Source organism: Poeciliopsis prolifica, unplaced genomic scaffold (genome assembly GCF_027474105.1).
Source record: "Poeciliopsis prolifica strain line A6 unplaced genomic scaffold, Auburn_PproV2 SCAFFOLD007, whole genome shotgun sequence".
NCBI lineage: Eukaryota > Metazoa > Chordata > Actinopteri > Cyprinodontiformes > Poeciliidae > Poeciliopsis > Poeciliopsis prolifica.
This window is the reverse complement of record NW_026562382.1, coordinates 15219296-15245418: the sequence shown is the minus strand read 5'-3', so window position 1 is coordinate 15245418 and position 26123 is coordinate 15219296. Positions and strand designations below refer to the sequence as shown.

General features: G+C 35.1%; 1 long non-coding RNA gene across 1 annotated transcript in view; it reads right to left on the bottom strand.

The window, feature by feature from the left end:
• Positions 1–23523, bottom strand: part of LOC129361397 (uncharacterized) — a 71209-nt gene extending 47686 nt beyond the window's left edge. The window contains exons 1-2 of the long non-coding RNA XR_008606142.1: positions 23432–23523; positions 21575–21659 (exon numbers count right to left, since the gene is read on the bottom strand). This is a non-coding gene — a long non-coding RNA (uncharacterized LOC129361397). The remainder of the gene's footprint in view (positions 1–21574; positions 21660–23431) is intronic.
• Positions 23524–26123: the final 2600 nt, after the last annotated feature.

Here is a 26123-nt window from a genome sequence, read left to right as displayed (position 1 = left end):
AGAGTGGGAAAAAAAGGAATAAACTTCTGTTTGATTTGTTTATCTCTATTAAAAACTAAAAGGTTAATAATGGACCATTTGTTCAAAGTTGTCCAAGATAGTCAGCTAGAAAAAAAAAAAAATCTGAGTCAATTAGTAAATTATTAAAACAAAATCCCCCAAAACCCCTTCAGTTGTTTCTACATGTTGATATGGTACAATCATAAAATTAAGTGTATTCAACTGGAATTGTTTTTGACAATGACCAAAACAAAGTAGATCAAAAATTGTAAAAAAAAAAAAAAGGGAAATTGCCTCGTCCTTTTCAAATAAAAAAATAAAATCTAAATGCATTATGAAGGTCTTCACCCATGCATGGCATTTTCACCATCGTAAAAATGTTCAGTTGTAAGATTAGTTTGGCTTCAGTGACAATTGAAAATAACCTTCAAGCAAGTAGTTAAAAAATCTGCTTTTAAAAATACTAATTTATAAATCTGATGTAATATTGTCATTTTAAGTCATGTTTTCATAACCTGTATGTGGAAAATTGTCATAATTAACAGAAACAAAGCTTTCAAATATCCATCTATGTGCAATTAATCTGTCTGTGTTTCACGCAGTGATAGTTATTTTAAATAAATTGACTTTTCAGTAACATTTAAATGTATTGAAAGAGTCTAAGTGAAATATACACAAGCTATTTTAATAAATATTTTATCCCATCAGGTATGGGCAGCAAATTAAAGGAAAATAAAAATAAATAATGAAAAAAAAATGTGGGTCATTTCTGTGTCTGGACAAATAAAGCATTAAAATGCTATAATAAGTTTAAATAACAACACTAATATAACTAGTGCTATAGCTTTGGCATTTTTTTTTATAATTAATGCAAGTTCTCAGTTGTGATAATTTATGCATTTATTTTCAGTGAAACAGTGCTTTAAATAATTATCTTTTATTAATTTCTACACCCTAAGTCAATAGTTGTTTTTCTTAAAAAAATATTTTAGAACCAATACTACTTGACTGCTTGCGTAAGTCTGCAGAATTTATCCTCAGTGTTCTTTTTCTAAACTTGTAATAAATTACATTTGAGCTCAGTTTAAATCATAAAAGTTTATTTTTCTTAAACAATGCTGCAATAAGGTTGTTGTTAATCTACTTTATATGTAGCAAATTTAAATGCTGTCAATTAGTTTTAGTGGTTAATTATTTTTGAGCCTGAGAAAGAAGCATTTTTGTTCCCCTTTAACTTATTTCTTCTAAATAAAATAGTGGGTAATTACATTTTAGTAGTTACTTTGTGGAGGTCTCATAAAATTAGAGAATATTATGTGAACAAATAAAGAGGTTTAAAGGAAGGCTTGGCCAGACATCCTAAACTGCATATCTCACACGTCTCTATTACATCTGTTCTCTCAATATGTAGTGCAGGTGGCTTAACTGCGCCAAACCTAAACGACTGGACTATAATAATCTGGTGACCAACCAGTGAGGCCCATTTTCTTCAGTGGTACAGAAAACTAGTCAGATGGGTGAAATTATACAGATTAAATCATTCATTATTCATCTCCAAAAAGATGAAAGTTCAAATTGTTCACAAGTGTAAAAACAATAAACCTCATATCTTTTAAGTATATCTCCCACCACCCATTATGCTGGTCTGAGTCATAAGTTAACAGTCACTACTAAAAATCTCCAATAGCTGTGGGTACAAGGGATCTTCTGAACCTTGTCGTCCTACAGCTTTTTATCTGTATTGTAAAAATATATTGGATACTAAGACTGGAGCGGATGTTCAACTTCTAGCAGAACAACGATCCTAAACTTGGAGCCAAAGCTACAGATGGAATGGTTTAGATCAGGGGTCCTCATAGTCGGTCCTCGAGGGCCAGTATCCTGCATGTTTTAGTTCTCTCCTTGGTGGTTGTGACAACCTTTTCAGAATGTCAATGCTCTTCTTAGGCCTCTAACATCATCTGATCCAGGTGCATTAAATCAGGGAGAGAACAAAAACATGCAGGATGCCAGCCCTCGAGGCCCGACTTTGGGTACCTCTGGTTTATATTAAAGCACATCCATGTGGTAGAATAAACTTATATGTCTTTAGTTGGAAGGTGACAAAAGGTTTTATCAGAACTGTATTTTGAATGAAACGACTACAGCTCTACTCTAAAGCCCGAGCACATTTAAATTTCTTCATGGCTCGAAATCATCTCAATGTTTGCCTCTGTGGTGCAGAAACGAGGCCGTATTAATGCCAGTGATACTCAGTTGTCGAGCACTGCAGCTGCTGAAAAGTGAGGATAGTGCCAGGACGTGGCAGGTGGCGGGATTCATGAAAGACTGGGTATCTTGTTGCCAATATTATCTATCAATAATCAGAGTCATTTTCTCCTCTATTGCTTTAATGAGAATAACTGATGAAATGATGACCAACATTTGATCCAAAAATCTGACATGACTCCTAATACTAAAACTACCAGCCAGTAAATTGAGTTTTAAATAAAATCCAATACTCTGTAGTGATATTTACTTTTTCATGTATTTTTATGCCTATTTCAGTGATCAGACAATGCAATCTGCATGCTATACTTTTCAAGCAATATCATTGGACACATACATGCACACACACGCACACACGCACCCACACACACATCAACTCTCCTAATATCATTAGACACCATATATCCATTTCACATTCTAATCCTAAAGTAGGCTATGTTAAATAACTAAACTATCCACCTATCAAATAATCCATTTTAAAATGATATTTCCTAGTTTGGGATTATACAATTTGTTGCTGGAATTTGGGTCAAGATGTGAAGTGTTTAATTTAATTGGAAATAGTATAACTTGGTGGGTACACTAGCTGGAAGAGTATTTTGATTCAGTAGAAGAGAACTGCTTCTCCTGGAACACAAATTCTTACTTTTCCAGAAGCAGATTGGGTAAATAAAAATGTATTTTTTCTCAGTCTCCCTCTTGGCATTTTGGCATGCGTTACTGAAAACACTCATGAGGAGCTGGGTCATTTCAATGCACCAGCACTCACAAGCTTTGCACTTTACATTTAAGGTTAAATTTTGTCCTGAGGAGACAGGACTCATCCACATTAGAAATGAAATGATCTCAATGTTTTCTGTGCAAGGTAAAAAAGTCTGCACAAAAAAAAAAAAAAACCAAAACAATATAGAGACATTGTTGATTGGCCAACAAACTCTCCTGACATCAATCTCATATAAAATCTATCAGGAAGAAGATGACAGACACTAGAACAAAGCAGATGACCTGAAGGCAGCAATTGCAACAATCTGGGGTTCCATCACGTGGCATAGACTCAGTAATTCATGAAAGAAGCAAAAAGTAAAAGCTTGAAACATTTATGTATAATTTTCAACAAATCTCTATGAAATGACTAGTTTCTGAGATGAGTAGCAAGAAATGCAATATTCAAATTTCTGCACACAGCCATAGGTTTGTTAAGGTACTTTGAGAGGATTTGAGTTTTGTGACCTTCATGACATGCTGGCAGTTGTGTTCTGAAGATGGGTACACTGTGGTCATAAAGGGATTGATGGGTCCAGCAACAATACTTGGGTAGTCCATCATGTTGAAAGAATTATTAATTGGCGCTTGTCTCCTGTGGTGAGTGGGTGAGACCTTCAGGTACACCCTGCTCACATCAACACACACTCTCAATCACCTAAGGGCATTTTATAACAGCCAATTAACCTAATACACACATTTTTATATAGTGGGAAAATGCTGGAAAGCGTGTATACATGCAGAGGGAGAACATGTAAGCTCAATTTATTCAAATCCAGGACTTTTCTGCTGCAAGGCCTCAATGATAAAAAGTGTGGTGACATATAGAACTAAATGCACCTACCACTTTTGTACTTATATTTTTATAAATCTGCTTAACTTCTCTGTTTGTTTTTGGTATTTTGGCCCTCTCCAGTTTATCCTGCTTTGTTAGGTTCTTATTACATGTTTGTTCTGTACCCTGCTCAATGACAGTGATCACAGAAGATATTTTAAATTGTGCCACTTTTTCTCAAGATCGGCAACAGCTAAGCTAAGTGAGTGTATTGTTCAGCTCAGGTCCTTCAGATTGAGAGCTAGTTTCATTTAGAGTTTTTAAAATCGCCAATCATATCATGATTCCTAACATAAAGGGTATGTTTTTTATCCTCTTACATTTGGGACTTGAGTGATGTCAACAGCTAATGTAACACCTTTAAACAATGCTTTTACAATTTCACATATGCATCATTGCTTTCGCTCCTTTTTTGTCTCTCTGTTCAGTAAAATCATGTGTTTGTTCTCCTTCCTAATATAGTGTATATACATTTCTCTCAAAAATGTACCCTAGAGGTAAAGTAAACAGAGATCCAGGAGTTCACCATCCTGTCCACAGTAAGGTAGAGATCAAAGGCACTCATTTCTCTTCACCACCTGGGAACACATGCTTTGATCCTCTATTGGCTTGACCTCAACTCGACCTTGTGATTTCAAACAAAGGCCTTTGTTCTCTTCCTCAGACCTCAGGAAGAACTGAGACAAGAACAAACCAAAAAGTTTGAAGAATAGGAAGTATCAGTACAATCTGGTTTGAGACTGACCAGGTATGGAACAATATTTTCTAAAAAAAAAAAAAAAAAAAAAACCTTAAGGAACATTCACACCAGATTAACACAGTACTTTGAGATCAAGAGTCATTCAGGGTCTTGGATGATTCATAGGGAAGACAGGTTTAAGTATATCCATCCTGCAGAGTTACAGCGCCCTTCAATTTGAATTAGTCACCATCATGTCATTGCTTAGCATTCAAAATAATTTCACCACACAGCTGCAACAAAAAATTAGACCACCATATGGAAGCTCATTGCACAAAGAAATTGTGACTTTCTTGTCTCCCAGATGGGAAAATACACACACACATCCAAATTGCACCCAAGCTTGACTAAGCAGAATCTCAGCTGACCAAAAGAGATTAGTTTGAAGCTGCAGCTTAATGCAAACAAAAAAACAAATGAAACTGCAACACATAAAGCTTGTTATTAGCACTAAGGAAAAAGAGAAAAAAAAAAAAAAACAGAAAATTTTCACAGCTTATGTGATATATAGCTGCACCATGACTCATAAAAACTAACTCCAGGCTTTAGAGGATTAGTCTGAGTGATTTCTCCAATAATTCATTGAATGCTTGAACCTACAGTCGTTTAAAAATGAGCTCCACACATCACTCATCTACTAATCAAACAATAAGCTCAGCAATATGTCTAATCAATTTAATGACCAGCATGAATTTGAATGGTTTTAAGTGATTTGACACATAGTATGTGATTAGCACACGACATTCAGACTGACACTGAAAGAAAATATTAAATTATATATTTTTTAAGATCTGATTATCCATAAACACTTGCATAATATTATCACTGGTTCGCTCCCTTTCAAAATGCATTCACATTTGAGAAAATGCTTTGTATCAGATCAGTTACAGCAATTTCTGGCAATTTTGTCAATTTTCAGGAGGTAGATTCTTCACTGTCTTTTTCATCCATCCCCCTGCATCAAATGCAAAGGTTGCTGCTGAATCAAGAACAGACTGCCTGAGAGCAGTGTACAGTAATGAAACATAATGTAACAACTTCACAATGGCAAAACCAGATATACTGTCAAGTAGATGAGCAGTAAGCACAGTTGGCAACACCAGCCCTTCACAAAGTACACCCACTCCACTCCATCTCTGCTGTAGGACATAATTTTGCAAGCTTAATATGAAACCTTCTCCACAGCTGCTCTTAGCCATGTATCCCATTACATATATAATCATTATTGTCGCCCATATGTCAAATTGTGTCAGGGACTTTGTAAAAGGGCTCTGGCCCTGTGTCACACTGCAAGAGTCAGCATGGAAGAGAAATATTTATACCTGCCAGACAGATAGACTGATGTTTAATTCATTGGTTTCAGACTGTGGCCCTGCTGACCCTAGATTGTAGAAGATGGAGTCTTCTCCAGGTTTATAAGCTCTCATTAACGGCCAGTGGGGACCCAGTCCTCAAATTGGTTCACTTGTCTCCTTGTGGTACCTTGTCCGTACAGTTACGAATGTGTTTGGGTGTTTTTAATAAAAATGTCGCTGTTTTCATCAGCAAGGCTGTTTCAGACATTGGTAACAAAAAAATTTCATTCCCCTGTTAAAATGATGTTTGCAATAACAACAACAACAAAACATGAAGAGAACATTAATATGATATACTTCTAGTTTAATTCTTCTGAAAAACAACAAAAATGCTCAGGGAACACGTAATACACAAGAAAGCTGAAATAAGCCGGCATGGCCTTAAATTAGAACTTTGATTCAATTCCAATTAATTGAATCAAAACAGGTCTTTCAGGGCCAAGATCCGTCATCAATTGCAAAGAATCATATCGGCCTATACAATAAATATACCCTACATTCATAAATAAATATCTTTCATAAATGAAATTCATCCTATTGCACAAATAGTCAGGAGAAGATATTAAAAATATTCCTGAATATATTTTTTTTCTTTATTGGCCTCATGATACATAAAAAGAGCATTGTTTCTCAACCCTGGACCAGTCAAGCACACTGCTCTATATGTTTTAGATTTAACACACCTCATTCAGATGATTGCAGTTCAGAAACAGCCCATTTTGGCCATCAATTGAAATCTCATTCCAATACCTGCATTGTTTACAGCACAGACCTGTGCACTGTATATTATACATATTCAAAAGGTATTGTGCACATGATTGACGTCATTCTACACATGTTTGAAATGCTTAAATTGATCAATAATGATAAACTGATTCTGTGAGGGGAGTCGTTCAATCTGAACAAAGCAGCCTGTGCTTGTAATTCCATAATTACTCATCACTCCTTTGTATGACTTGTGTTTCCAAATGACACAATGTTAACATGTTCTTGGTCCATTGCCCAATATTTTGCATTTTCTGCACTGTTGACTGAAATTCACAAGTCATCTGTGCATTCTTTTTTGTAACAAAATCTCAAAACTATTGTGATCTTTGTTTTATTTGGTATTTTACATATGATGTAGACATTCAGGTATTTCTTTTCTTTTAATATCACTAACACAGTTGTCCAGGTTTGGTGAACGCTGCATGATTAAAAATCCTAAATGGGAAGAGGTTGTGTAGGTGTAGATTCATATAGATCAAAAGCTGCACGTGAGCAAGAAAAGCCGTATCAGAACCAAACACCAAAAGGAAAAGAAAAAACTAAGGTGATCTGAACTGAATTCAATAGATCATAGATCAATTGCATCAAACAAATCGGCAAAAGCACCATAATCATTCACATATGTGACACATTTCTTAAGCTTTCTTGCAATACTTTTCTTTCACCAAACTTCTGACTTTTAATTTAAGCAAAATATATTATAGAAAAAAATGTGTTTCCGATGGCCTTTCTGCTTGTCCTTGTGATCCCTTAAAAAAAAAAAAATCCCTTTGTACATGCCTCTTGAAAGTAAAGCAAAAACAGATGGGGGAGCTAAATTAGCATTCAGTCACTCCTGTTTTGTGTGCCATCTGTTAAAAAAACCCCAGAAAAGATGACACCCTCAGATTACAAAGCATAGATGAAGGGTTTTGTACTGGGTATAATTATCCTGCCAAGGCTAGGACTTCTTAGCTTTGTTAAGGTACTAAACATTTTAAAATACAGGGTTTATTTATATTTACTAGTAATAAACTAGTAAAATTGCTCCAGGTAAATAAAATTTATAAAAATAAATCTACATAATAACTGACATTGATGTGTAAAAACTTATGGGGCACAATCATCCCACAATCACAAGGCATATTCAGTCTGTATGAATACACATAACATACAGAATATACTATTAAGTATATGAACACAAATTTACATCATGCATTCTCCTTTGGCTTTCTCTGGGCTGTATATATTGCAGACTTAAAAAACGAACCACAGAAGCCTGAGCCGGCACAACGCAACCATCATAATTAATTTTGGCCCGACTAAGGAACAAAATTTTAGATTCGGTTCAGATCGGGCTTTGGCCATAAATTTAAATCTAATCTCTGTTTAAAACTGGGTTGATGTTCTCTACTTTCCTAGTTTCAGTGCGAATGCGAGCGGCAGTGTATGGATTAGCTGCAGATGTCTGTTTGACTTTTCAAGATCGAAAAAATTGTTGCAGTAATCCGATTAAAGACAAACGCCTGGATGAATTTCTCATGATCTTGCTGAGACATTGTCCCTTTAATCCTGGAAATGTTCTTCAGGTGATAAAAGGCCAACTTTAGTTGGAGAAATTATGGTATATCCATCCACTGATTCATTCTAAAAATCTGTTCAAGACCAGAGTGTGTGATTGTTGCCAGTTTAACATGTTGAGTGAAACCAAAGTTTTGAAGTTTATCACACAGCTTTTTTAACGCTCTCTCCCAAAATTAATAAACAATCATCAGTACATATAACAGATAAAATGTTCCTATGTCATTGAAAAAATACAGCATATTTTGGGGTCTTGCACAAATATTTATTATACTTTGAGTTTTTTCACATTTTTCCATGGTACAAAAATTTATGTGATAAACAGAATGTAACAATGATGAAGACAAAGGAAAAATACAAACATACCTACTAAAATACACTGCAGTTTGTTGAAGCAATATGTCAAAATGCAAAAAAGTTGAAGTGGTCTGGATACTTTTACCACCACTATTGTCGTTTGTATTTTATAGCTGTAGCATCCAAGCACCACAGACATCCTGTGGCTAATGATGTAAGCAGCACAGAGATAAATTTAGTGAGACAGATGCAGGGGTTCAATTCTGGTACCACTACCTGATTTGCATGAAATTCTGTTAGCTTGTCAGTCATTAGGATGTGTTTAAGCTCACAGTATCCTGACAGCTGAAGAAGTCCCTCTACAAAGGAGTGCAGTCATGCTCATATATTAGAGGGGGGAAAAAAGCAGCCGCAGCAAGTTGGCCATGCCTCAATTTATATGTAAGGCTGCACCATGATAAGACTGGGAAAGTCTTGTCAAGGTGCAATACAAGCAAAAGCAAGTCACCAAGGAATGCTCAGCCAAAAAGTCACTCAAGTGGATATTTTAATTTTAACTTGTTTATGAGAATAATGTACAAGTTCATTCATGTCTGAAGTGCTACTTAGAGCATATAATACTTACATCCCCAGTCTTAATTTAATGACTCGTATATAACTTCACATTTTGTGCACATGCAAAGTTAATTTTGATAGTCTTTAACTGCCTTTTGCAGAAATAAGCAATTCTGTCTGTCTGTTTGTCTAATACGTATTAATTTCCACTTCGCACACATTATGCAGTTAAGAAATTGTATGTTAAAAACAGAAGACACCCTCATTCTAAGACCTTTATACTCTTGAAAACTAAAACCAAGAGCATAAAGGTACAAAATACAATTAAGGAACAAAATCCAAAAGAATTCAGCTTAAAAGCAGAGGACCAAACATAAAGGTTGGAAGGACAGATGAAGTGGCAAAGGAATTTGGTACTACTATAAAACTGATAAAACTTCATTAATGGTTATGTGACATCATATTTTAAAGCTAGAGAAGCTAAAAAGCCAAAAAGCACAAAAAATAAGCAAATCACAAAAAAAAAACAAAAAAACATTTAGATTTTGTGATTTTATCATTTTACTTGAATTAAAAAGTAGACGCATCTGCCAAAAATCCAAAATGTACATGTGTGAAGTACATCAATATTAAAATGGAAATTAAAATAATAAATAAAATAAATAAATAAATAATCACTTTTTTTTATTTCCTTTATCCAAAGTGGAAAACAAGTCATGGTAATTTTACAGGGCAATCTGAGTCTCAATATTGTACTTTTGGGGAAGTTGGCAATTAAACTAGAACACCTCTAAACAAAAAGGTCAATCTGACACGTGACATAAATTCACATATGAAAAGAGTTAAAAAGACTATTTTAATCTTGCCAACAGATCATGTTTTGTAAGAACAGTCAAATAAAATAATTCTTTGGAATATTTTGAAGAAAGTACAACTTTTCAATTGCTCCATTTTTTTATGACTTGCGATAACTCAAATAAAAGTCTGTTTATTTGCAAACTGTGGACACATGGAAAAAAATATTCAATGTTTCATAAATAAATGCTTAATGGAGACAATATGCTTAAATTTAAACAGATTTTGTTATTAATCATATGTTTAAATTATGAACTGATTTGTGAAGTAACACTCAACTAAGATATGATGTCATGTACTTATCAAAAACAATTAAGCTTAATGTTCAATACATGGACATTAGTGGAATGCATAAACAAGTCCCCAGAAAATTAACATGTCATTAATGATAAACCAACCACAAAGATGTAGGAAGTTGACAGAAGGCACCAATGAAAGTCCCAGTGAACATTATCTTTAATCTCAAAGCATCCATACTTACTACATTTTCTTTAATGAGCACAGACTGCAATAAAATCAGAAAAAATATTGCACCAAAGTACTTTGTATTGAGCTCAGCAACATTACAATAGATGTGAAATGATCATTGCAATAAGAGTTAAAAGTGAAATATTACGTCACTTCTGTCCCGATTTGGTAGAAATCATCCTATCAAAGGAAAACAATGTGCAGCAGCTTGCTTTTCTCTGGCACAAACTACTGAGTGTAAACTGAAAGATGTGTTAATGCAGCAGAAACGTAGCACTGTAGAGTCGCACTGTCATTGTGTTCTTTTAGAATAAAACGTTTCTCGCTCCAGCCATAAAGCACTTCTTTCACTCAGAGTAGAGCTAATTAAGCAAAGTGCATTAGAAAAAAGGCTGAATCCAAAAACAAAAAGAGGGAAGAAATAATCACACTTCAATAGAAATAAATTTGAATGTAGGTGACAAAGGACTGTAATTAATTATTTATGCAAAATCACCAATATAGTTTGTGCTTCTGACAGGTCAATGCAGCAATCAAATGGTTGTCTTAATTGTTTGTAAACCCTAATAGGTATTTTGTGATTTTCAGACTCTGTAACTTTGAATCATGTCCCTATTAGGATGCTATATTTTGATATTCAGCTGCAAAAATTGGAGTAGAGCAAAAACATATGACCTTTCCCTTAGGGTGAACTCTCTTCACTGAGGTGGAGTAGGTTATGTGTTTCTGCTCGACTGTGCATCTAAACCTCTCAGACTGGATTTCATGTACATGGGAAGTCAAAACTCTGTTGTGGGAAACTCATGAAACCCAACTCAAACAAGTTGGGTTTCAAGTTGGAAAATGAATGGATTTTGCTTACTTATTTTGCACTGTTTAGCAACACAAGCCAACAGGAGAAATTCATATGCAGATATACAGTTTTGTTGACTTCATTCTTTTATTGACTAAAGTCATAAGTCCAGCCAAAAGAGGTAAAGCTAAAATATTTCATTGTTGCAGGATTCACTGATCCAATCATTAGCTGTTTCCCAACATTGTTCTTTTATTAAATACATTCTAACTACAAATTGACCAGTACAAAACATTGCTGAGGATGACTTTGATTGGGTTTCAGAAACTATATTTCTTTACTTAATACTATCCTGTTCTCTTCAATTACAGATGTTTCAAATGTTTTTGGATTTATATACTGTCCGGTTTCAATTGTTAGAAAGCAAACAAAGTGAAGCTTATGAATAACTCCTGTTGTTTCCATGTGTGACAAACAAAGATGTCAAATCCCCTCGCTAACATGAACACAAAGGCAATTGAATAGCTGATCAATTAAATTGACTGAAGATGAATGCATAAATGAAAAGCTGGAGTAAAGACATTTTCATAAGAATATTTGTGAGCTTGCCTCTTTATTATTGAATTAAATATGATTTCAGATTTTTGTATAACTTTTGTTCAGGTTAACTTGGAAAGTGAGCTATTGTTGTTATGAGTTAATTTTCCAAACTACAGAAAAGTTATTGTTAGGACTGATGTTGATATCCAATAGTGACACTGCTGTTGTGTTAGATTTACCAATGTTTTACTTTCTTTATTTTTTTTAGAATAATTCATAGATTATTCAACTAGATTACTAAAATATTCATTTACAACAGCCCTACTGTATTATGATACTATAACCAATGTTTTAGTGACATGGAATTCTGACTAGAAGGGATAAATTTAACTTTCATACTTAAAATGCCCATGTTCCTATTACAAAACAATATGTACCACTACAGATTAAAAGCACTTTTAATCTGTAGTGAGATCCTCTGTGAGGTCTTTAAAATGCAGAAAATGAGAGAAAGGTGAGAAACTTACAGAGAGTTACTGGTTTGTTTCTTAAATCTTATGCATGTGTGCACACTCCCACACACACTCATCACACCCCTGAACTTTTCATTTTATTGTTAATTTTCTTTACAACCTTGAGCTACTCGTGCATCTGGTTTAGTGTCTGTGTTGATTATTGCTCATTTGGGCATTAATGTCAGGGCTGGTGAGACTAATAGTTTGTTCATAGTACCAGAGTTAGGGTAATAGGGCTATAAAACTGTTCCTCCCTACACTTATCACATGCATGGCTGCAGCAATTTAAAATGGCTAAATGAATGCACAACAGTACAGTAAGGTACTCACGTACAAACAAAGTAAGAACAAAAGAAAAGATTTGAAAAAAGTGAAGTGTATTGAGCTATGGAAGCTGAATATTTATGAATGACTCCGTTAATATCTGCTTTTGAATTATACTTTAATGTGAAGACAGATAAAATGAGAAAAAAAATAAGTTACAGAAAGGTACCATATTTTTTCTGAACCCTAAATGCCAATTATTTAATTGAGGTTTGTTGCAAGCTTGCAAATCCCACTTTAGCACCCTCACTAAATACATATAGTTCTGTATTCTGACCTAAAAACTTTCACAGTAGCTCCTTAGAGACTGTGTATTTCCACCTCTCAATCCCCAAAGGTGACCTTCTGTCATTACTGAAGAGGAACAGCACAATACTCTCTTCCCGATCTCACTATTCAAGCTGTGAAAATGCAGAAAACAGCTGAAAAAAAGCAATGTGCAAAAAAGTACACGTAGGGAAATGTGTTGGAGATGGGTGATGAAAGGGATGATGGGATGCAAATGGATGCATAAAGTGTTTACACATGGCTAATTTCATTCTGTCAATCTTGCCAGAGATTGAGGACAGTAAAAGTGTTGAAAAATTGGGAAAAGAGTAAAAAAGGCAATGCATAGTTATGAGGAAACTAAGTAAAACCAGGGAAAGAAGAGCTTTAAGAACATTTAGAGCTTTTAGAACATTTAGTTAAATTATCCACATTTATTGTGATATATATGAAACTGAGTGTTTTGGAAATATAATGATGAGAAGAAAATTAATCATAGGTTATATTATGCTAACCTTTAGCATTTTACTGATAATGGGTGCTCTTTATATGAAAGGCCACGATGTACACATAAGACCAATAGTACTCCCAACACTGGTGCACATATCCCTTATATTTCGGTGGCCTAATAAGATATATTGTCCAAGTTAAATAATGCTCCAACATCATTTCCCTACACTTTTAACACTGTGGCATACATAATTTCATCACTTGATAAGCCAGCCAGATAAAGACTTTTGTTAAATAATGCCAAACCATTATGCTTGATGAGCCCCACAGCCACTCTGGCCATGCTATCATGCATGTACATTACTGCTATATTTATTCAGCTGTTATTCAAATACTGCAGCAATACCCTCATAATGCCACTGCCATTTTAAATTATATGTAAGATAATGCAAGACTGATAAGTCTCAATTAATAAAGATTTATTCACCTTGTGAACCTCGATGTTTCAAGCTGAAAGAGTAGTGACATCATGATCTACTTTCTGATTAATTAGGCTAATAATTATCTTACCCCTTGGGTCACTTATATTTGAACTTTCATGTCCCATGATCAGTTGATTAGTAAATACAAAAAACAAAACAAAACAACAACAACAAAAACAAACAAAAAAAAAAACAATAATGGTGAATGGTGTGAAAGCAGTAACAGGTATTTTCTTCTTGAAATTCCAAGAAGACTGGAAAACCAAGTCAGCCATTTCAAGGAATCAGATCACTAAGCTATACAAATTATGAGTGCAAACAGACCATCTGCGTATGAAAGCATAAGGTTATATAATGGTATCATCAAGTTATTTCCATAACAGCACTCACTTAATACTTTAGTAGTGGTACATTCTGTTGCTTATTCCACAAAAATTTCAACAATATCTCTGTCAGGATGGTTTCTAGAGATCTCACTATGCTATTGTATCACATTTGTTGAAAGGGAAATTCTTGGACATTACTTGTACAAAGCTGCATACCTTTGTGATAAAAAAGCTAAATATTAATGCAGGAGTACAATGAAGTTACCCCACTATTATTACAATACATCCTATTTTTTAGCTGTGGACACCAGACATCTGATGTCCACATAGACATCTGTTATGGTCAGATGTCTATGTCGTGTTTGCATCAAATTCTTTTGGGTGTTCTTGTTGTCCAGTTTGGGTGCTTCAGGATTTTCCCCTGTCGGAGTACTGACTGGAATGTTTATCATATTTCTCAAAGCATCCCTGTGCATTTCTGGTATGGCTCATTAGTTGTCTCTCAGGAAATGCTTTTGCTTCATCTACAAGAAACAAGAATCTGCAGTTGGTATGTGTCAAAGTAATATTCACATGAATGCCAGACTCCAGTGTGTTGAATCCCAAATTATATATATATATATATATATATATATATATATATATATATATATATATATATATATATATATATATATATATAGGTATAATATTGGTACACACCCACAATAATTTATGTTGCTGCATATTTATATATTTGAGCTGATGAGAGCAATGAGAAAAGGATGAATTTTCAGATTACAATCAGCTGAAAGGTGAAATCAGCTGCATGAAAAAGACATGAAGGAAATGGGGGTAAAAGCTGATTAAAATTTCAAGTCAATCTATTTCTGAAATGTGCCACAGTGTGTGGGAAAACGGGATATGCTGATAGACATGAGAGGCAGCAACTATTGTATAGATGCGTTTAAAATTGCATGACTGGGCTGTAGAGGATTTCAAAAGAATTCAAATGCAGGGTTCAGGCAGAGTTTAAATTAGAATACTGCACCACTACTCATTTTAAACTCTCTATAGAAACCACTGAGAAAAGTAGAAACATGCAACTCCACATCCATCACAATTTTTTTTTTACTTTTAATGAGATTATTTTTGATGTTTTATGTTTTAGGGACCTGAGTACCTTGTGGTAAATTAGCATATTATCTCATATTCTAAACAAACACCCTGTAGGTTTATTAAAATTTGGCCATATTTAGCCATTCTACAACTTTCTAAAAACTAATCTTAACAGCCTAATTCTTTACTGGCTGTTGGGAGACCTTCAAAACTTATTTTTCTGGGTCAGCATTCATTTACCAACAATGTTTCTAATAAAATCATGGTACATCCAAGCAACAACACATATTTTAAAAGGATTGGAAAACAGAGAATACAAAAATGTTTCTTCAGCATGTGAAAAATGCTTACCTAAAGAAATCAACAAGAATAAAAACATATTTAAACAATTGACCACCAATGTAGTTGATGGACTGGAAAATGAGAAATTAGTTTTGCAAATGTGGAAATGAGTTCAATCTGACGAAATGTAAAGAATTGTAAAAGGGTATCTCGTTTTGTTATTGTGGGCAACTGAAAGATTGCTAGGATTATTACAAATTTGCATACTTTTTTCATATTGTTCAATCATAAACATGGACCTTAACTTGACAAATAAAGCAATAGTTCTTTATAAGTCATTACTGATTCTTTTATGATCTACTGGCAATAATTTTGATATGTTGGTCAATCCTTGTAAGCTTTCCCGCTGTCTTCATCATTGGTGGATAATGGCTTTCACAGTCTTTCATTTAAGTCCCAAATGTCTTTGTAACCCACAACAAACTGAGATTAATCTCAATCTGCTGTTGAATTTCATCCAGAAAACAGGTCTATGTATGGCCAGTTTCCAAAAACAAAAATTGTGACTAATTACAGTTATGTATGACTAAACAAAGCACACTGTGTTGTTTTGGATGACTTTTTTTCACCATAATGATTGAATTAAAAATTTTGAAAAGGCGTTTTTCATCTATGCATGTTATCTTTGTCTGATTTAAAAATTTATTAAATAGTCTGAAGCATTTAAGCATAACCAAAACAATCGGAAATAAAATAAAATACAAAGCAGTTTTTACAGCGGTGTGCATTGTAAGAATAGAAGAGTATACAACATGTGTGACTCCTCCTCTCAGGGTCAAGAACCTGATGCCTATGGCAAGCTATGTCTCCTTTATACCAATCCAGATGTCCTGGTGTATGTTGCAGATGTTCCTGTTCATGGCAAATGAATTAAAGATGCAATATTGACTCTTGTAAGAGGGCTGAACCCCTTAATCTGAATAAGCAGACATTGCCCTCACCTGGAATTGACAGTATTGTGAGAATATGTGCTGTGGTCAGCACTTGTAGAAAAGCAGTACTGCTTGAGGTCATGACACAGCTTTGTATACTGAATGCAGAAAGAAGACTAAAGTCAACTACACGAGCGAATCTCAAAGTTATACAATTCCCAACCTTAATTTGCTTTTTCCATGTCAATAAACTCAATTATGCTGTAAATATTTTCTAGTCAGTTTTAGTAATTGAGACACAGCCTTACATTAACAATTAACACATTATGACAGTGGGTTTTGTTTTGTTTATTGATTCAATTAATAATGTAGATCTTGGTGTTTAATAAGTGGAGCTTATTAAAATGTAAATGAATATGTTTTCTCTAGAGTTTACACCTTACAATCAGCTGTTACGGCTGTAACAATATTTTGAACCCTAAAACTGTTCATGCTTAAACTTCGGCCTTTAACTGTTGTCAGCAATTTAAAGAACTTGCAAATTGCAGACAGAAGGAGAAAAACAAAATGTGATATAAATATCCAAAATAGAGTAACTAACAAGACTTGTACTTAATTTTTAAGGAGGAAACCCAAGCCTACATTACAAATCTTGTTAAAATGCACAAAGAAAATTTTGCAGATTTTTTTTTTTGTTTAATTTGGTTTGTAGTCAATGTGCAAATTGGTAATTCTTTCATATAAAGAAACTAACATTCACTCTTAAGTCCTTAAGCATACCATATTTATCTCCATAAATATGCATTATGAAGATAACTGAAAAAAAACTTTCAATTCTATAGTTTACGCAACTCACATAAATACACTGGTTTACAGTGAACTATGTAGTAAAAAACATTTATAAGAGTCTGCTGCACTAAATCTCAAGCTATGGTTCTTCACTAGAAAAAGGTGTATTGCTTCCTCTGGTTTGGTGGTCACTCTTTGCCTTGATGACAGGACGTAAACTAGGTTTGTGTCTTGTTCAAAACTAATGGTAGAATGGATTGGAAGATGGATGGACAGATGGTGGTTTTGTGTACATCACTGAAGATGTTTATCCAATCTGTTGTGGTGAAAAAAAATGTTTTCACAGTGAAGATCATGACAGCAAGAACAAGATTTTGCGTGCAACTAATGCATCCAATGTAGGATATATAGACATGCCTATGAGACCAGGAGAGACGTTCTAAAATTACAAGCACCCATGGAGAAGAACTGCTGCTACTCCATATTAAAAGGTGATTGAGGCTTTTAATAAAAGCATTTGCATGTCTATATGTGAAACATTACAGATAAATAGATGGGCCTTCAGTCACATTTCCAAGGATGGTGCAAATTCATGCATGGCAGGTAAGAAATGTCTAGTGGAATATTCCCCTTTTGGCAAAAGTACAAAAAAGTGTTAGAAGAAAGTGGTTTGCTTTGTTATGTTATACTTGCCTTTTCACTTATTTTAATTTACACACATCTTTGTTGTGATCACAACACACAGATTGATAAGATGCACATTTTAATGTAATTCATAAAATAAGATACATTTCTGACATTTATTTGACTGAATTAATTTATTTTTTAGATTGTTTCAAGTAAACATTTTGCTATAAAATCCAAAGTCCTTATCACATATAAACTACCAATATCCAATAGGTCTTCTTATTTTCTCCTATCTGTATTTATAAGCAGATTTAACCTGCAAGACCTGCCCAAATATACAATTGCTCTTTAAACTATTATAAAGCAAGCAAGTTTGTGGACTCTGCTAGAGACGTTTTGAGTTACTGCTTCATAAAAGGTGAGCATTATTTGTTATACACAATTTTTTTTTTATCTATAAAGGACTAAAATTTGAGAGCAGTTTTTCAAGATGCAAAAATGTGTATGGTCAGCAAACAGGAGAAAGACCAATAGCACACCTTAACTTTCTCATTGATTATTCCTGCTAATGTGCTAATTTAGCTTTCTATTCTTTCTCAGTAAATCTCTAGCCTCATCAAGACCCAATTAGCTCCTTTGAAGCTCATGGTGATCCATCATAACACGATAGACACGCTCATCTTTTCTCCTTAGTGTAGCAACATGCAATTCCCTGCTCTAGTCGATACACCTCCCTTGCGGAACTAGTGCAGAATAGTGGTCTTCCTTCGATCAATAGCTAACAGAAACGAATGCATGAATGAAGCTCACATACTTATTCATTAGAAGGAGAGCTTCATAAAAATAAATATGTATGTAGGATTTTGATAACAAAAACAAAACAAAAGTTGCAACTAACTTTCACAGACTGAAATTAGAAAAAACACACTATCAGCATTAAGGCAACTTTCGTTCTGGAGGAGTGACAGCCAGTTTTCTGCTATTTTTTCTGAGTTGTCACATACTGTCCCCAATTCATTTTTGCCAAGTTTAAGTCAAGTTTCAAGTTTCTATTGCCTGAAACTACCATTCTAACATTTGACATGTGCCATCCAATTTGTCTAAAACACAGAATACAGTAATATTGAATTTACATCATTATACTTAAGACTAATTTAACTTATGAACATTTAACATCTTAGCATTTTCGGAGCATTTACCTAATCAGAAACATGGCATGGATATAAGAAATGGGTTAATACCATTTAGTGTTGAATTTGTGAATTGATCAAAAAGTCAGTGGTTTTACATAGAGTTTCAATATGGATTTGTTTATATGATTGACACACCTGTTAATTCTCATGCACACATTGTGTATTCCTGTCCTATCAAGTGCATTATATAGGCTTTACACGTCATAAGACATCCTTTTTGTCAAAACCTGATAAATGAAGTTATGTAATAATATGTATTGTCCAACTAAAAGAGATGATCAAGACTACAAGGTAAGAGGCGGAGCCGACAGTGATTGAATTCAACCAGACCATTTAAAAATTATTGGTGGATGTTAAACTGCTGAATCTACTGACAGAATGTGGAAAGAATGACATTTCTTGCACTTGTTCTAGACATATAATCAGTGAAAAAAATAAAAACCATACAGTGTCCTGAAGTGACTGCATGACTGGTCAGAAATTTGAAGTGGCTGTGGTTTATGAGGAGATTATGTAATTCCCACTTTTCTGCTGACTGGACTTCCCAGGAGTTCCACACTTAAATTATCAATAAAGTACAAACTATTCTGGCCAGATTAAACAGTGTCCTTGTTCCACTCTAAGTCAGTTAAAATAATGACTCTGTTGTGGAAAATATGTGCAGGCCTCGAGGCACCGAGGGAAAGTAACGGCTTGACCAGGGTAGAAAAATGAACTGTACAGAGTCTACTATAAATTAATCTGGAGTCTAAATAACAGGTAAACACAGTAAAGCAGAAACAGAATATGAGTAAGCACCAGGATATTCTACAATGTGGAATAAGAATGGATACAAAAGTAATCAAAACCTAGCTGTAAAACAGAACTAAAATCTTTCACCTTTTAATAAGCTTAATGCAACATATCATTCTGAAATAAAAATAACATGAAATGTATGCAAGTCAAAGCTCCTGACTAAAGCCTGCGTTTATCAATGTATATTCAGCATTTAAATGATCTGCTGTGCCTGCACCACAAAGTCAGGCTTCTATACACAGTTTTGTTGGGGTTTTTTTTTTCTTTCATTCTACAAAAACTTTTTTGTTTCTTCATTACCATTCTTATACAATGATGGTGTAAATGTTACTAAAATAACAGTGTGTGTTCTTACAGTATCTAAATAAAATCTACTTAAAGTGATTTCAGGGGCACAGTATGGGGGGGAAAGTTATGACAATCTCAAGGGCCCCTGACCAACACAGGGCCCTCCACAATTTTTTTTTTTTTTTTTATGTTCATAGAAATTTTAAAAAATGAGGCTCTGTCAATTACAAAATTAATTGTACTGTGTTTTCTAAAATAGTTTTTAGCAGTAAAAAATAAATGTTATCCCTCCCAGACCAAAAAGCAAACATTTACCCATCACATTTCTATAATTTGTATTATAGACAAATTATAGAAATGTAATTGTCTATAATTGTCTATAATGACCATGTGCGATTCCCAATGGTCACTGGGTGAGAATTAGGATAATACTGTCATGGGGTAAGACAGGGACACGCAGGATAAATAACCATGTACACACACACTCACACCTGAGAGCAGTTTGTAGTATTCGATTAATCTAACAGTCCTCTTTTGTACTGTAGGAAATAGCCAAAGAACCGGGAGAAAACACATATATACACACTGAAACATGTAAACTCCATGCTGAAAGAATCCCAACTCTTTATTTAACCCAGGTCTTTCTTACTGCATATCAACGCTACTGTATCAACAGTAAATATGCAGCCCTGCTTTCTTTTTCCCTTTTCATTTATTTTAGAAGAGACAAATTAACAGCGAGTTCACCTTAAAACTGGAAATTTAAAGGGGCTCTTAAAGCTAGCTGTCATCGTTGTACCATGAAAGTAAGTTGCATCATCAAATTGTATGACTTTTGCGCTGGGTAACCAGCAAATAAATAAATCTAAATGTGTGGGGAGATTTGCTGTTGTGATTTACACAAGCAAACTTGAGGTTTGAAATTATGGAAAATTTGATGATTATTATGAGTAGCACAGCATAGGACCAGCTGTGTTGTCAGTGGTTTTCCCTCTCCATCTGCTAACACCACAACTGAGATTACACACTCCCACTTCACTGGCTGTTACTTCCTGAAGACACATGCATGCACAAATTTAGACAAATCCACAGCTGTTCTTGGGCTGTTTATTTTTAGGACATTTGATTGATGTGGCAATAAGTCTTTCCATGCCTTGACAGTTGAGGCAAACTAAAAAGTTCAATATATGGAAATGGTATTCAAACAACCTCTTGTCGACTAAAATGCTGTGAACTTTATATGAATATTTTAATATTTTTCTTTGTAGACTTACTATTCACCAACATTTAAATTTAAGTTTTAAGGATTTTACTGTACATGCAAGAAAATATATTTATGTTGGTTAATAGCTTTGGTCAGACTGATATTTCTAAAAGCCCATTAGATTAAAAATTAATCCTATTAACTTACTTTCAGTGCACTTGTTTATGAGTCCTACACAACAGTTGAAACACTTGTCAAGGGGTCTTCAAATCCAGGCCTTGGCGCCGGTATTCTGCAGTGAGATTGAAGATATGACCCAATTACTCAGATGAATATTGTGTTTCTGTGAAGGAGGAGCCGTCCAGAGCTGCGACATAGTCAGAAAATAAAGTCCGTGTCAACATGCAAACACACCCTCTTCACTGCAGTGAAGGTAGCACTGTTCTGTTTTTTTTTTCCTTTTTAAAATCTGCATAGTTTCAATATGGATTTGTTTATATGATTTAAATATATTCCACAAACAAAATATAATACAAGAGATTTTTTAAAGGAAAATAGAAACCAATAACTAAGTTTTAAACACGTAAATAAGATTTGGTAAACACAGATATGTGGTGTGTGTGCGAGCGCATATGTTTTGTGTGTGTGTGTAAATAAATGTATGTAAAAGCCTTGAGAATTAAGCATCAAACGGTACAACATTTTTTAAATAAATGTTACAAACCAGTAACAAAAAAAACCCCAATCATATCACAACACTACAAAAATACTGATTAATCTTGGTTCTGCACAACACAAGATAAAAATGAACCATGTAGTTAAAACCCAGTTTCAATAAAATTAATACAATCAAAAAAATTGCACAGCTAAACCTTGCAGACAGCAAAACCCTGACATATTGAAAAGTAGTCATTTGAGTCAAACTTCAGCTAACTTCATAGATAACAAGAAATGCCGGTGATGTAAGCGGTAGAGCATGAAACCTTGAACTAGTGTGAGTGAGCTCACAACAGCACCTGGCCTCCTGGGAATACCGGCTAGAACAACACTTTCGGAGAAAGTGCTTTTCTATTTATTTTTCTTCTCAGAATATTTTCAAATCACATTGCCAGGGGTTTGAAAAGAAAGTCAGCGGAAAAATATGAGCACAGAAGACATTACTTCTTTCCAGTAACAATTTTATCTTTCCTGGTAGACATAAAGTCTTTTGACTCCTGTATCCTGTTAGTAGGCAAAATAGCTACTGAAAGGGAGATCTGGACATTTTAGAACAGTAACTAATTAACACCAAACATAATAAAATAAAAATTAAATTCATGATTTGTCAAATCGACCTCACTCAAGATATTAATAAGCAGTGCTTCCTTGTGGAACCGATCTCATCCACAAAACTTATCTACCTAAAGGTCACAAAAAGCAGCCACTGTCCACCGTGTTAGAGGCTGATGGACAGTCCAACTGCAGTGAAGGTAGCGCTCCTACCTTACAACAGTCACTCCATGATTGCCAACTTTTTTACTATGTTTTGCACACACACGCACTAAAAAAATTTAGCTGCTGCTAGCTGGAAGCTAAAACTAGTTCCGGTTTTTATGACTTCGCATTGAGCGCGAGCGAGCAGAGCAGTCGCATTACTTTTCTGTGACTTTAGCCGTTTCGCTTTGAATCGTTTTGTTGCTTTTTTTGTCCATTCACGGAACCTCGTTTCAAAGCATCACTGACTTTTAGCATCGTTTAAAATACCAAACACAGCCGCGGTGGATGGCGGAAAACTCAGCCTGCCTGCGTTTGGATGTACTCATCACTTGCGAGCTGGCTTTCAAAACGCGATCTTGAGAAGAACCGTTTCTCATGTTTGCAAAGAGGTTCACATGCTTTAAAATTAACATCCATATTCCCTGCTTCTTGCTCAGCCCAGTAAGCTCACACGAACTCATCGGTTTTTACCCAAAGCGCAGGATCAGTACTGTACGGCACCGGATCAGCCAGCGATCCAGGTTCTGGCGGACCGTAATACCGCTGAGTTTTAAAAAACCCTGTTAGCTTGGATATTTTCTTCATCACCTCGCGTTCGCGCTCTTCTTCTTTCGTTCCTTCGCTCCACTGCCAATTCGTTCTGTTGTCCGCCATCTTGAGAAATCCCTCCCGGAAGCTCCGCCCCAAAGGGAAAGAAGCTCCAATTTGAACCAATAATAATCAAGCATTCATGATTGACGTTTGCCAGGACAAATTAGATATTTTTTCAACAACACCGCCAAAATCCTCTCAGCCAGTAATAAAATTTAAATATTCTGAGGTTATTCATTCACAAAAATACAAAGCCTCTTTCGGGGCCCGGGCTGCAGCACCGGCAAACCCGTGCTAAAATCCGGGCTTGCTGACATTATGTGAAACTGGTAGGAAAATACCACAATTAATGTTCTGAATTATCCATCAGGCCATGTACACACAGAGGCACATAAACACAAACGTTCACTCTCCTCTCTTGGGATTTTATAGATTCATTAAAATCCACATCATTTTTTTGTTTATTTTCTCTTTCTATTATAATTTTGGTTTTAAGAGTTTTGTACAGAATAATGTGGTGCATGGTAAGTTGGTGTGTAGTGCTGTATTAGTTGAAACCAGACACAAAATTGTTTACTCACTCAAAGTATTACAATTACTTGCCATCCTCAGAGCATTCCCCTCAGCTTCACACCCTCCTGTTTCATCTTACAGTCGAAGTATTTTCCCTTCATTTAATCCACAGGCAATTGTTTCTCCTTTCTGCTACAGTAGACAGGGACTTGATGATTCCTGGTAAGAAGTGACTCTTTGCTCCTATCTGGGAGTAGAGGTGGATCATACAAGTCTCAATTAATCCCCTGTATCCCACTTCCCCAAGGAGCAACTTTAATGTCCAGGCATTCTGGGATTGGCTGTGTTTTTAGCTTCTCCCTCAACACTGTTCTCGCATTGAAGCGTTAACTCTTTGCTGCTATCTACCAAAATCACAGTGTTGGGGAAATGCAAGCTTCTGTTCAGACTGACTTCCCATTTCAAAACCAGAACAACTTGTTCAATATTTACCCACTTTGAAGGTAAATATGCATCTAAAGGAGACTTCATTCTTCAGCACACTGATATTACCAGTACACTGAAAATATCCAAAAGATATCAGCTTGTGCATCGTGATAATATATGCCGAGAGCAGCGTTTCCTAACCATGGCCCTCAAGACACACTGTTGTGAATGTTTTAGGTTTTTCTAAAACATTCACAACAGTGTGTTGATTGATGGCTAACACACTGTTGATGGCTAATTAACGGGTGTTGGCTGTACTGCAAACTTCTGAATCAGGTGAATTAAAGCAGGGAGACATCTAAAACATCCAGGGCAGTGAGCCTTGAGGACCAGGGTTGGGAAAAAACCAACAAAAAGATTTATAAAGTAAATCACTCAGATTGAGTCCACTTCTTATTTATGAACAATTGTGATGATTGTCCGAGCACAGTGAAGGTGCTCGGTATACCTTCCTTGGGAAAAGCCTGTGCATCCTGATCACATGTGCCTTAAAAATGGAGGAATTTACATGAGGAGAAAATGAAGTGTTCTCCACACCACTGTCTACGACCTTGTGATATCTGGAAAACAGTATGTTCTCCAGAAATGTAAAAAACATGTTATGCATTTGTTATATGCATAATTCTACTTTCTTTTGAGCGCTTTATTGCATCACTGCATATACATAAGTACCCTTTTTCAACTATTTGCATTGCAATCAGCTTAATTTAGTTTTATAGTTTTAATGCTCCTAGGGAGAAAAAGAGAAAAGAACACCCTTCTCTGGCAAGAAAGTCAGTTTGGGGAGAGTAGAGCCTATGCCTATGGTATAGAGATGTGAATGACTGTGTAAACTCCTGTGAAGTGCCTATTTACACACCAGTGTCTCAGGGGCAATGTCAAATCTAATGCTGATTGAGCCTTGCCTCTCACACTCCTGCTTCAAGTTGACGGCATGCCAATGAGTTGGGCTTCAAAGTGTGTGTGAGAGAGTGAATAGGGATGTTTGAGCCGCAGAGACAAGAATGAAAGCAAGTCATCATTTGCCACATAAAATGATTGCTGTCTTTGTAGTGCTAATATGGATATGTTGGAGTAACTTTAAACTTACAACATGTAATCCAACAACAAAATTGGAACTTTGGCAGAACGAAAGCTGCTTAAAGGACAGTCCTTTAAATATTAAGAGCTGTGTTCTGAACAGCATTCACAGTTGTATGCCAAATTTTGTCCAATAACATTCACAAGTAAATATGTTTTTAACTTGGAAAAATACAATACAATGTAATCTCACAAGAGAAAATGAAGACAAATATATGAATGGATATGCACTGACAAACACTCAGCATTAGAAGAGAGGAGCTGGTTCTGACCAGAGAACAGTTTTTCTCAGTGGCCTGTTGCACACTGATGCACAGACATTGGAGTCTGTTTGTCAGCTGTTATCTAAACATGAGTCCATAAATGTGAGTCTTCCTGTACCACCATCAAGCCTTTACTCCCTGTAAGACAGTGATATTATTGTTGAACGCTGCACTTGGAGGAAAAGTGAAGATCAGAGAAAGCAACAGTTTTAAAAGGAGTCAGCTGAAGTTGGCTAGGCATTTGTGGTTTACTTCAGATAAAACGCTTCCTGAAGCAGCAACATTGGAATGGAAAGTTACAGTTTAAGGTTTTTTCTTTGAATCTTGATGCACAGATTAACTTGAGA